The sequence below is a fragment of the Argentina silus genome (assembly GCF_951799395.1).
Source record: "Argentina silus genome assembly, chromosome: 3".
NCBI classification, from domain to species: Eukaryota; Metazoa; Chordata; class Actinopteri; order Argentiniformes; family Argentinidae; genus Argentina; species Argentina silus.
The window spans coordinates 27,258,340-27,271,836 of NC_139657.1; positions in this window are offsets into that span (position 1 = coordinate 27,258,340).

Here is a 13,497-nt window from a genome sequence, read left to right on the forward strand (position 1 = left end):
GCATTATGCCGATTTTTCATATATAGGCATTTTTCTCGTAATTTAGGCTATGTATTGATTTTGAAGAAGTGATAGCCGTGATTTTAGTCTACACCATTCACAATGTATGGCATTATGCACCTGTTACTCTACTGGATGAAATCTGATATTGCTTTGTGACATATGCTGCTAGTAGTTCAATGAGACCAGTATATCGACCAGGGAGGCTTATAACCTATTGATCATCCCCAGTATCTCAAGTATATTTTCTATATTGTGTATATTTTCCCCTGTATGTATAATGCATGTTTAATAACCAAGACCAGAATGTGTGGTAGTTGCAGTTTCACAGTATGTCCACAAGAGGTATTTTGTCTGCAAAAGAGTAATTTGAAACAAGAAAACTACTATTTATAACCTTAATGGGGATAGTTCAGCTTTGTGGTGTTAGACCTCTTTTTCCACTTACTTAAAGTGCTGTAGGCTCATCCAGACACTTTCTTTCTGCATTCTTGAGTATTCTTTGGGCTCAGGGCTAGCATTTAGCCATGCGAGTGGAAATGGACAGGAACAGCAACCACCACTATCAGGATGACTACTTAGAAATATTTTCCACAAGAAATGCTATGGCCATCTCATGTGTTTGTGGGCTATCCACACATGTCAATATGAAAACACTTTGTCCATGTTAATTTGTTATGTGTTGTAGAAGAAAACAAAAACCTATGTGCTAGAAAAAAAAGAACAAAAATAAATTTGGCTAAATCTCGCCTTCTTTGTGGGTCTGGCCATAAGACATCACATGCGATGTTGTCTTGAGCGAGGCAGTGTGGAAAGTGTCGCCTGGAGTGCCAGAGTGTCTCCACAAGTCTCCTCCATTGCCTGTAGAAGGGCTGTGCGTTGGTGGGGCTGGCGATCATACACCTTCCAACACCATGCAGAGAAGAATTCTTCAATAGGATTCAAGAACGGAGAGTATGGGGGGAGATTGAGTGCGATGAATAGTGGGTGACCTGTGAACCAATTGCGGACCAAAGCAGCCCAGTGGAAACAGATTATAACGTACCTGGGCTGCTCTGGCCCCTGGTCATTAGGAATTAGTCTGTTGTGGAGGGTGTCCAGAAATGTGATAATGTGTGCAGTGTTGTATGGGCCTAGGATTGCATGATGGTGAAGGACGCCGTTTTGACTAATTGCCGCACACATTGTTATGTTGCCACCACGTTGTCCCGGGACGTTGATGATGGCACGGTGTCCGATGATATTTCTGCCGCGACCCCTTGTTTTTGCAAGGCTGAAACCTGCCTCGTCCACATTACCTCATGATGCACTGCATCTGCTTCTAGCTCCATGACTCTCTGAAAGAGACAAGACAAAACAATGTAGCACAGTACAAAAAGACAGGGATCAGTCAATATGATGTAGCACCACACACTTCCAGATCCAGTACCAATGATAGGATAGCATAGCTGACCTGCACATATTCATATCTCAGTTGTTTTACACGGTCTGAGTTTCTTTCGAAAGGGACTCTGTACAGCTGCTTCCTCCTAAATGCAATAGCATTTCAGTAGACGAGACAGTGCAGAGAGACTCACTCTGTTGACGTTTTGGAATATGGTGTTATCTGCCATTACGTGGTCTTGCAGTTCTCTGAGTCTGTTGCAGTTATTTGCAATGACCATATTTACAATGTGAGTCTCCTGCTCTGGGGTGAACAGTCAACCTCTTCCACCAGATACTGGTTTTCTTGCAGTTCCGTAAAAACATTTGAATGGTTTTAGTAATAGATCCTTCTCATTATGAAAGTACAGTACATATTACTGTACTAGTAAGACTACAGCACTTACAGTTACTTACCAGTTCTCATTTCGAAAGTGACAGTGTAGTGGCTCAGATTTGGTTGAACCCGTTGCCCAGCCTCCCTCATGCTCATCCCATGGTTGACAATGTGGTCAACCACAGTCACTCTGATTTTCATTTCAGTTATTGTGTTCCTGACTCCCCTTCCTCTTCCTCTTCCTCGTTCTCTCCTTCTCCCCGTCCTACTTCACCTCTTCCTTCTCCTCCTCCTCCTCTTACTACTTCACCTCCTCGTTCTTGTCCTCCTCATCCTCCTCCTCCTCCTCCTCTAGTTCTCTCCCCTCTTACTCTCTATCCAATATTGGCCTCCATTGTTGTCCAAACCAAATGTTTACCTGTGGCCTATTTATTGTGCTCAATCTCTGATTTGTAAGTGAACTCATTGTGGAAAGGCAATTGGCAAAATAGTGTAGCAATGTAGAGACCAATGTTTACAGTTTTTCCCACTGGGAATTCTCCCGGTGCTCCACATGGCCAGTCCACTACTGGCAGAATGTATTCTGAAGTGTACAGAAACATCTTGTCAGCTCGAGTACAAGCAAATGCCTCCAAATTCATTGGATGCCGCGTCATCATACAGTAAGAATGACCCAAAACATACACCCAAAAAGTGGAAAGTTCTTGACTGGTCTTCAGATTCAAATTTGAACATGCATTTAATTTCCTGATGATAAGATTTTACAATTGAAGATGGCTGACCTATAGTCTGTACCAGAGCATCACCAGAGAAGATACCCAACATAAAGGGGTCAATCGGTCAATCGGTCGCAGACTTCAGGCAGTTATTGTAGGCAAAAAATTGTCGACCAAATACTAAACATTAGTGCTTTTACATTTACACTTACATTTTTGACATTTAGCAGATGCCTTTATCCAAAGCAACTTACAACAAATACATCTGTCTAAAGTAAGTGAATCATCTATACATCAGTCATCTTAAGAAAAACAAATCTATGCTAGGACCAGGGGCCATTGGCAGTCACTGCTAGAAGAAGGAAGGATTACTTTTATTTATTTTATTATTTACAGTAGATAATCTGTACGGGGGGTAGTGGGGATGAAGAGGTCTTTAGGAGGCACACTCAAGATGTAGCCAGAAGAGACGGGTCTTCAGTCTACGGCAGAAGATAGGTAGTGACTCTGCAATTTGGATATCATATGAATCTGTCTCATTACTTTTGGTGCCCTGAAATAGGGGGACTATTTATACACATTATTGTAATTTCTGAATGATGAAACCATCATGTATAAAAACACCTTTAAATAAATGCTGACAATCTCTACTTTAACCTCATAGCAATTGTTTTATTCCACATCCACATTTTTGGAGTATAGAGCCAAAAGAAGAAAAAATGCTTCAATGTCCCATTACTGGTTTAGGAGAGTTATGGTTTTTGACTCCATCCCTGGCTGTCCACAGATGATGTAGAGTGTGCACTGTGTCAACTTGCCCTGTCTACTGCAAAGCTGAAATAATGGATTCTTTTCTACTTCTTCCAGAGTGGCAGACTGTGTGATAGTGTTCCTGCAAACTGCCCCTAAAACATGATTGTTGAAAGATGTAGCGCTAATTTACATCCACAGTCATTTAATACAAAAACAACATAGCATTACATGGCATGGGCTCTGACAGAGAAGACTGATTGTCAAAATGTTGACACTCGTCTCCTCTGTTGGCTGCCCTCGTTATCCTGCTATCCCTCTCCCTTTGGTGAGACATTTAAAGGCATAGGACGTACTTCTCACGTATCTTAGAATGGCAACATGTTGAATGCTTTTCTCAACCTAGTTATCAAAATCCCTCTGGTCGCCATGGAAGCGAATGACAGCTTGCCATGATCCCTTTCCAATTAATCTTTTTGGAAGTCGTGTTGCTGAAGAGGGAGGAAAAGAAAAAACACATCACCCACGTCACCCCCTATCGCGGCAAGGTGCAAAACATAAAACCGTATCCTGTTTAACCACGTCACAGGGATTGAAGTGACAAACAGCTGTCTCCGTCAAAATGTTCTGTGTGCGTCTAGGCTGTCGATCGTGTTAATAGACGCTCTGTCTCTATCGCCTGGAGTCCAGATACGTAATGCGTTTGATGTATGTTGTTTTTGATGGATACCAACCCCGAATTGTTCGGTACTTCACGCATATGTTAGGTTCCAGAACAGTTTGCAACAGGTTGGACCCTCCTCCCTCCACACATATCGTTCATATACTCACTTATCACAAAACACTAAATTTGATAGATTTATTGTCTGCCTAGGCAGAAATCATATTCACCTGCAATGTACTGTATCAACTAAACAGTTTCAAAGACTATAAAGGCACAATATAATCTGCGATAATTAACAACACAATTGTCATTATCATTTGGCCTTTATATGGTGCCACAGGGAAAGGTAACATTTTCACATGTGACTGAGTATATCAGGATGCTCCTGATTTTGTAGAGCAACAGGGTATACATGCTCTTGTTCCAGTCCAGCACTGTGGGGTCTTTTCTCATTTCCTTGCGCACCACCTTACGTGCGCGGATCTGTGCTTTATGCACCAAATGTGCGTGCGGAGCTCCAGCACGTATTCTAATGTCAGCCCAGTACGCGCCATTTTGCCAACTGCGCGCTTGGAACAAAGAAACTCACATTTTAGGTTGGGTGGGGGTGCGTCTTAGAATTACCATAGCTGCGCGCATTCTCATTTCATATTTTACGTGCAAATTCTCCATGTTCCCTGGGCACTGGAGAGGCTGCATCAAGTTCAGCAACACCATTGGCCGGGTTAGAAAATGCATCTTTTGCTATCAGAATTTTATGGATAAAGGTTGATTCAACTGTAGGCTAATCAGGTAATGTAACATTGCTCATGTCATGGTCATTTGAAGTGACACTGGAAATAATTGAAAAACATATATGTAGCTTGTCATTTAGCCTACCTTGATTGGGTCAGCTACTATTACGTAGCCTACATGTATATCATTTCGAATGTATTGTCATTATTGCTTACCAATTAGAAAGAATAGCAGCGCTGAGGAGGGAATCAGGTCCTAGAATAACAGAATACATAGAGTTCAAAGTTGTATTGTTATATTGAAGGGGAGACATCAATTCTGCCCCCCTTCTTGAGATCTCTTCCCCTGATGGGCCAAAATGGCCACACTGTGTTCTCTCACTTAAATGTTTAAAGGCCCTTTGAATGTGTGAATACTGAAGTGTCATTTGACTTGTACTGATAAAATGATGTCTGATTGGTTCTCCCTTCCAAACAGCTCTTGATTTGAATACTTATGGTTGGAAGACTGGTATAAAACAGAATGTTTAGGAACATAGCTGTTTTCTGGTCTGTGGTCCCAGCTGATGTCTGTGAGTACAGTAAACAGACCATGTTGGTTCTGTTCTCTCTCTCTCTCTTTTTCTATTTCTCTCTCTCTGTCTATCTCTCTCTCTCTCTCTCTCTCTCTCTCTCTCTCTCTGTATACGTTTACAGTGTTATTAAAGCCTAATTTGATTTATTTTCACTTGACCATTCTTGCTCTAATCGACCCAAACAATTCTCTGCACATAATGTTCATTAAATTACTTGGAGTCCGATTATTATTATTAAGATATGCTTTGTTATTAACAATACATAGCCAAATGTCCTTGCCAACCCTTCATATTGTAACTGCCAACCTATAAGGCCCTACAGTGTTGGTGACCCTGACGTGATGCAATGTTGAAATTGCTTTAAATTGATTCACGACACACTCACTGTTGTATCGGTCCATTGTATTTATAATCGCATTGTTTGTAAGGATAACTGCATGAATAGCGTTATAAAGTACGCCTATTATCAGGACCGATTTATGTTTGGTAATTGTAAACCCACCCAGGTACGTGGGTTGGGGTTAGGGTTTGGGTTGATAATTTCAGGTAATCACTCTCCACGTTTAACTAACATAATGGCAAGGGGAAAATATGAATGAATGAGTTATTGGCTTCAGTAACTGTTAAAACACATTGCAGAGAACATTCAGAGAGATGCGCTTGATTAATTACTAGTAAGTGAAAAAAGAGAGCATTAAGGAATTAAAACTACAAACAGGAAGAGAAATATGCCGAAATGATTGCTTAATTGGACAGTAATGTTAAACGTTTAAAACAGTACAGTGAGTCGCTAGAGCGTGATGTTTCCGTCACTGAAAGTGGAATTAGCGAGCATAGCCACACTCCCAGCTCCGTCTCAGAATTTAAACGGCACTTTGGAGGTGCATTTTTGTAAACCTGAAACGCCAACTACTGCTGCGCTCAATAAGACAATGGCAAGCGATGCAGGCGGAGAGGCCATCATTTGACAAGTTGTAGGGAGTTACTTTCTCGTCAGGAGGCCTCAGTGGTCGCAACACCACGTTAGACACTGTAGATACTGTAACAGTCAGGGTCACACTGTGACAAGATGGTGGGACCTGGAAAGAGGCAATCCTCCTGCATACTTCAGACAGGGTGCAGGGTTCTCCCCAAAGAATGTAAGAGTGGTGCTTCGCCACTATGTAAACATTTCCTGGCAAATTAAACTATATATTTACTAATGATAGAGTAACTATCTTTGATCGCCAACGACATTGTTGATCAAAATTAAAGCGAAAATTAAAGCGTTATGATGTTCCTCAGTGAATTCAACATTTTAGCTGTATTTTTTGCGCATTTTGACATAAATAACGCGAGTCGGGTTTTGATAATGCAATCCACTGCCACACTGTTAAAACAATCTTGGGGAGAGTATCTAGTAGATAAAATGTATATGTAATAACTGAAAATAAATCAAACAAAACAGAGTACTTAGGTCCTCTGGTCCTCTTACCTGCCCTGCCTACCATACCTGCCCTACGTGGCCGCCTGCCCTGTCTGTCTGCCTGCCCTACCTTTGTCATTTTCCCCTGCTTGTCCCATTCTCAGTTTTTAAAAACCTTATTATTTTATATTCGTGTCCTGACTCTGTCCGCGCTTGGATTCATTAGATCTGACCGTAACACATGAATGCTTATTATTAATAAGACTAGACTGTCCTCATTTATCCTATAATGCCTCAAACTAATTTGTGTGCTAGGGTAATCTGCTAGAATTTAAGCAAGCAGTATATTTGACCACGTTAAGCCTAGAAATTACTTTATGACCCTTTAGTTGCGTTGTAAACTCAAGCGTCAGCGGACACGATTTGAACAGTTGCCGTTCGTAGCCTTTTGATTTCTACATTAGTTTCTCTCTTATAATTCGGAGAGATATTTCCGACATACATATTGCATGTCAGGAAATGTCTCTTACTGCATAAGTGATTCCCGACTAAGTTGATATTCAAAGGCCATAACGTTTAAGAGTAATCTGACTAAAAACCTCAGGGTGTCACGCCTGAGGTTGCTTTCTTTACTTTGGAGATGATAGTGGACATGAGGAAGAAGAGGGGACCTCATTGGCCACTGTACATCCGGGAACTTGAAGTAGAGAGGGTGAGCAGTTTCAAATACCTGGGCGTCCACATCAGCGAGGACCTCACCTGGACACTTAACACCACTCAGCTGGTTAAGAAGGCCCAACAGCGGCTGTACTTTCTGAGGAGGCTGAGGAAGTTTGGCATGTCGCCCAAGATCCTCAGCAACTTCTACAGCTGCATTGTTGAGAGCATCCTAACTTGCTGCATCACTGTGTGGTACGGCAGCACTACTGCTATGGACCGCAGACGCCTGCAGAGAGTGGTTAAGACCGCTGAGAAAATCACCAGGACTCCACTGCCCTCTCTGCAGAGCATCTACCACCGCAGAGTCCACAGGAGAGCCGCCTCCATCCTCAAGGACCCCACCCACCCCCAGCACGGACTGTTCACACTTCTACCCTCAGGCCGGAGGTACAGAAGTGTTAAATGCAGGACCACCAGACTGAAGAACTCCTTCTTTCCCACTGCCACCAGGCTCCTAAACAACCCATAGGAGATTAATATAATCTTACTACCTCATAACCAGTTTGCATAATTGCACTGCTACGTTTGCACTGTTTTATTATTATTATTGCTGCTATTTTATTTTATGCCTTAAATTTTGCTGTCTTGTACATTTGTTTAGTATATATTGTATATTCTTTTGTATTGTATATTTTACATTGGTTGGCATTCTGCGGACAGCAAAGCAAGAATTTCGTTGTACAGGGAAACATGTTTTCTACTGTGCATATGATAATAAACACTTTGAATCTTGAATCTTTCTGGTGACTCTGGCGCCCCCCTCTGGCTATACGGGTCAGTGCCTCCCAATCTACCTTAAATCATACCACCTGTGTTCTGTCCCGTTTGTATAAGTAGCCTGTGTGTTCCCCATGTCTTCGTCTGAGATTCTCCCCGTCGTTTGTGAGTAGTCTGTCTGTCTGTCTGTCTGTCTGTCTGTCTGTCTGTCTGTCTGTCTGTCTGTCTGTCTGTCTGTCTGTCTGTCTGTCTGTCTGTCTGTCTGTCTGTCTGTCGAACTTTACACTGTTGTCCTGAGTATCTTTCCGCACTTGGGTCCACCACACTACCACCCACCCTAACACAGGGTCATTATATTTGGCTAGTTACGCAAGTAGGAAGCCAATCTATCATATTTTATTCATTGGAGTCAGATGGAACTTGATTAGACTGACTATCATTGATTCCCTGATCAATCCAAGAATATGCAATGTCTACAATGTTGTGTCCCCCAAATTGTGGGAAATTCCCAGTCAATCACCCAAATGGTTGACTGTGTGACAAGCTAACAGATTACATGTTTCTCTTCACAGGTCATATTTAGAACCCATGTGTGGATGCCATACGTTTCAGACTTATGCTTTCCAGAAGATGTTACTCAAAGCCAGACAAATGGCCTCTGATGTAACATTTATTATAAGGACTCATAAGGAGCAATTACTCACAGTCTAATAAATATGCATAGTGCATTTGGTAATTCAAGTTTATATACAGGCGTAGGTGTACTGACACAACCATATATTGTCTCTTTCAGGGTTTCCCTCAGTCTTTCATTAAGTGGCTTTAGATTGCACATGGGGCATATTCTGTTTCCTGTTTGTTATATTGTTAGGCATATTACAAATGATGACACCTGTTAAAAGGTGATTTATTATGCAAGCTTTCAAATTCATAGTTTACTCATCCTTGAGTTATTTACTATCCCTGCACAGACATTCAATTCTGTTGCAGCTTGTTATGTCTCTTCAGACAGATCAGTGGTGACTGTCACTTCAGCTACATTCAACCATGCTTCACAGATGCAGAGGTGTGAATACGGTAATGACCTAATGTTAAATCTCACATAGCGTTTGCATGGCCTGCTTGTTTTGAAGCCAGGACTACATTTCTCCACTACAATTTGTAGTCTTTACATTACCTTTACATTCATGACACCTTTATCCAAAGCGACTCACAAATACATACACACTTTATTAGGTACACCTTGCTAGTACCGGGTTGGATCCCCTTTTGCCTTCAGAACTGCCTTAATTCTTTGTGGCATAGATTCAACACGGTGCTGGAAACATTCCTCAGAGATTTTGGTCCATATTGACATGATAGCATCACGCAGTTGCTGCAGATTTGTCGGCTGCACATCCATGATGCGAATCTCCCGTTCCACCACATCCCAAAGGTGCTCTATTGGATTGAGATCTGGTGACTGTGGAGGCCATTGGAGTACAGTGAACTCATTGTCATGTTCAAGAAACCAGTTTGAGATGATTCGAGCTTTGTGACATAGCGTGTTATCCTGCTGGAAGTAGCCATCAGAAGATGGGTACACTGTGGTCATAAAAGGATGGACATGGTCAGCAACAATACTCAGGTAGGCTGTGGCATTTAAACGATGCTCAGTTGATACAAAGGGGCCCAATGCCTTAACCACTCACTCAGAACAATAGTCTGTTAAGTGGGGGGGAGAAGGTGTGAAAAAGGGAAAAGGAGAAAAAAGAGAGGCAAAAGGGAGAGAGAGAACTTTATTTTGTCAGTATGTATTCTAAAAGATTAAAGAAAAATAACAAATGTTGCCTTTTCCGCTTTTCAATAGGGGGGGGGAAGAGTGGATTCGAAGGTCACCGGTTCGAATCCCACCAGCGCCAGAAATAAAAATAGGCAAAGTCTCCAAAAGTGTTGTTTTGTGTAATTTCAAGATCCCTTGAGCCAATATCTTGTTTCTTGTGACATAACAAACAGAAGTTTATGTACACTTGCTGTTGTTTTAATGACTGTGCTATGGGCCTGCAGGTCTGTTACTCTATTCAAGTTGCGTGTGTAACTTTGTTCATGCATCTGAAATGATCAGTTCTAAAAAGATGCACACCGAGAGACTGGACATGAAGGTGGGGTACAGGGGGTGGGCATTGGTCGTGCATCCGTGTGCCAGCCGCCGCAGGAAGTGGAAAATGTCCAGCCGGACGACGAGGTCTGGCCACCCGCTGAACCTGGCCTTCAGCTTCGACTCCTCACCTGTCTCCACACAGCAACCACAGTCCACATAGAGGAGGTGTGGAGGAGCCACACCCGCCTGGCTGTAGCGCTGGACGAGGTCTGCCACCATCAGATCCAGCCCAGGTCCCTCCTGGGCAGTTAGGACACTGTTCAGGACCAGTCCCACTTCATTGCTGACAGAGGACCTCCACAGTGCGGTCCCCTTAACTGTACCGGCCAGCTTCTTTGTGATCTGAAATGAAACAGAGTAAACACAGAGGCCCTCATAAGAATATACATCAGTGGTGAAATGGTTCTGAAATGTTCTGCTTTGGTATTAATAATTAACATTAACATAACTATTAACATTTGTAATATTTACCTTCTTAGTGGAATCCATTTTCAAAATGGACCCAAAGGTGGAGGTGATCCTCGCCTTGATGTGGTCCACCCTGTCTCTCCCATAGACAGTGAGCAGCCACCTGTTGGTGGGGATGGCCACAGGCTCCGGGGGCTGCTGGAACGCCACAGGGATGGTCGAAAAAGTCGACGCAGACCTCAAGGTAGCGGGAAAGGCACTGCAACCACTCCTCGCCGTGGTTCTCCCTCATCTGCTTCACCAGGCATGTGGAGCTGTTGCCGAGGGTTCTCTCCCACAACATACGGATGACACGCATACCTTCGTGACAAAAAGACAAATAAAAAAATCTCTTCCATGGAATACATTACATTACACGTGTTTTATCATCGGAATACAAATATTGATAAGAGTCATATAGAACTAGTACGTAGGCCTATATGATTAAGAACTCACTTGCGTGTCAGGATGAGGCAAAACTTTCCCACAGAGAGGCAGGCTGAGCTGGTCCATGATGGTTTGACTGGTCGACAGGTAATTGGTTTTGCAACCTGGGGAGTTGCACCGGAGGGTCTCGGTGACCATCAGGTAGTACCTGTCGACATCCAGGACCTGCCTTGCCCGCTTGTGGATGCCGTACCCTGTGAGCTGCCCCCTACACACTGGGCAGCACACCCTGACCTTCCACAGATGGTAGGGCATCCACACCAGGAGCCTGTGGGTGAAAAAGTGCTCTGGTGTTGGGGCCTGGTTATAAATGAGCGCTGGTACCGGTGGCTCGTACCAGAGCTTCAATTTCGGCCGCAGCCTCTGGTTTTCCCACAGAGTGGATGCAATCCATCGCTGGTCTTGCTGTGGAATGATCTTCTTCATCTTTGCCGGCAGCCAGAATGAATCGGCGCCTGACCGAGAAAGGCAGGGGCAGCAGGACAATGGAGAGGACCAGGAGGGGCAGCAGGACCAAGGAGAGGACCAGGAGGGGCAGCAAGGCCAGTGGTAGGGAAACCACCCACATCCTTTCATTCATTCATTCATTCATTCATGGCATTTAGCAGACGTACAACAATACATTTACTCCTTAACAACAATACATTTTAATCCTTAAAATAAGAGAAGCCAAACTAAGTGAATTACACATGCAATAATCATATCATAGTCACTTAAAACACAAACACACACAAACACACAAACACAGGTAAAAACGAGAGCACTTACAGAGGCACTTGCTGGGCTGGCAGTAGCCTCAGAGGTAGAGGTGGTCCTCACAGACACTGTAGCAGAGTGGGATGGAGGCAGAGAGAAAGGGGAGATGGTCCTAATGTAGGTGGAAGCAGGGCTGGAGGGGGACTTGGGTACAGGGGAAGGGGTCCTCATAGAGGCCGTAGCAGGGCTGGAGGGGGACTTGGGTAGAGGGGAAGGGGAAGGGGTCCTCACGGAGGACGTAGCACTACTGGCAATACCAGCGGAGGTAGTAGCAGGGCTGGACAGAGACTGTAAGGGAGAGGAAAGGTAGAGTACACCAGGAGAGTATATTGTGATTGTTAGGTTGATTGATATTGTGGTTGTGATACTGTGATTGTAGGCATAAGACACATTCGTCACTCACAAGTTACACTAATAACAACAGAGATTTTAAGACGAACAAATCCATGTAATACCTCAACAGGCTTCCTAACCACAAGGTTTGGCTTGGCTGCAGCACCAGATGCCCCTCCAAACCGGGGTTTATGAAACTGAAGAGAAGAATGGCATGTGAAATTGGTCAGAATAAAATGATGACAAAACAGTGGTTGGATAGAATAGATGGATAACGTTTGGCAAAATGTTATGGAAATATTCACCATTGACACAGTCAATGAAGGCCGCGGAGGACTCTGCACAGGCTTGGCAGGGACTGAGGCTGTGGTCGCTGCAGCGGCCACGGCAGGAGGTGGAGCTGGACCCTGGACCGTGGCAGGCACTGCCGGTGGAACACTGGCTGGCTGCTGAAGACAAGTATCAATACTACTAGAATACTAGAGATTGATAATGGGATCCTTTTTCAGCATGACAAATAGTTACATTTGATGTCCCTTCATTACCTTCTGGGAGTGAAATCCACAGACACAACTCTGTGGCCCACCAAACAGCGATGTCTGGCCGCGTGTCTGCACTGGACACGTCTCAATCTGGAGCCTATATCTGTTTACTCTGTTGGTGTATTTCACAGACAAACGTTACCTTCTGGTAGAGAGCATACACCTCTTTTGTCTGGGGGCTGGCTTGTTCCCTACATCAGAGGGCCAAACCCCAGTGGTGGCAAAGGTCTTGAGGCGAGACAGCCACTCACTGTTCCCCATGGCCCTGTGCTTCCTGGTCGCCATCTGAGGCCAAGAAGAGGAAGAATGTCAATCTAACTGTCAAAGTCTGTCATGGGACTAGTAGCAATATATCTCACTGTCAAAGTATGTCATGGGACTAGTAGCAATATTTTATGATCAATGAAATTTGTCTACCTGTCATCAATCATAAGCCTTTATCATCAAACACTTCATTGTCAATAAAAATTAATTATGAATCAAATTAATCTATCTAGAATGGATCACTCTCTGCACTTAACGGTATAATGACACGACACAGCCGACAGTTTCAACATTTCACCAGCAAAAGTGACAACCACATATTTCATCATTGGAGATCTTATCTTAGTGATTAAACTAATATAATGAAGCTATTCAAGTTGGTTTTAGTGACTCGACAGATTTTCAGCGATCATAAAGCTAGCTTACCTTACGTAGCACTCGCACTCGCTCGTATCTGTATCTCGTTAACAGCGAACTTAAAGTGTGTTGCTATGAACTTATTAAACAACAAACAACACAGTATTAATT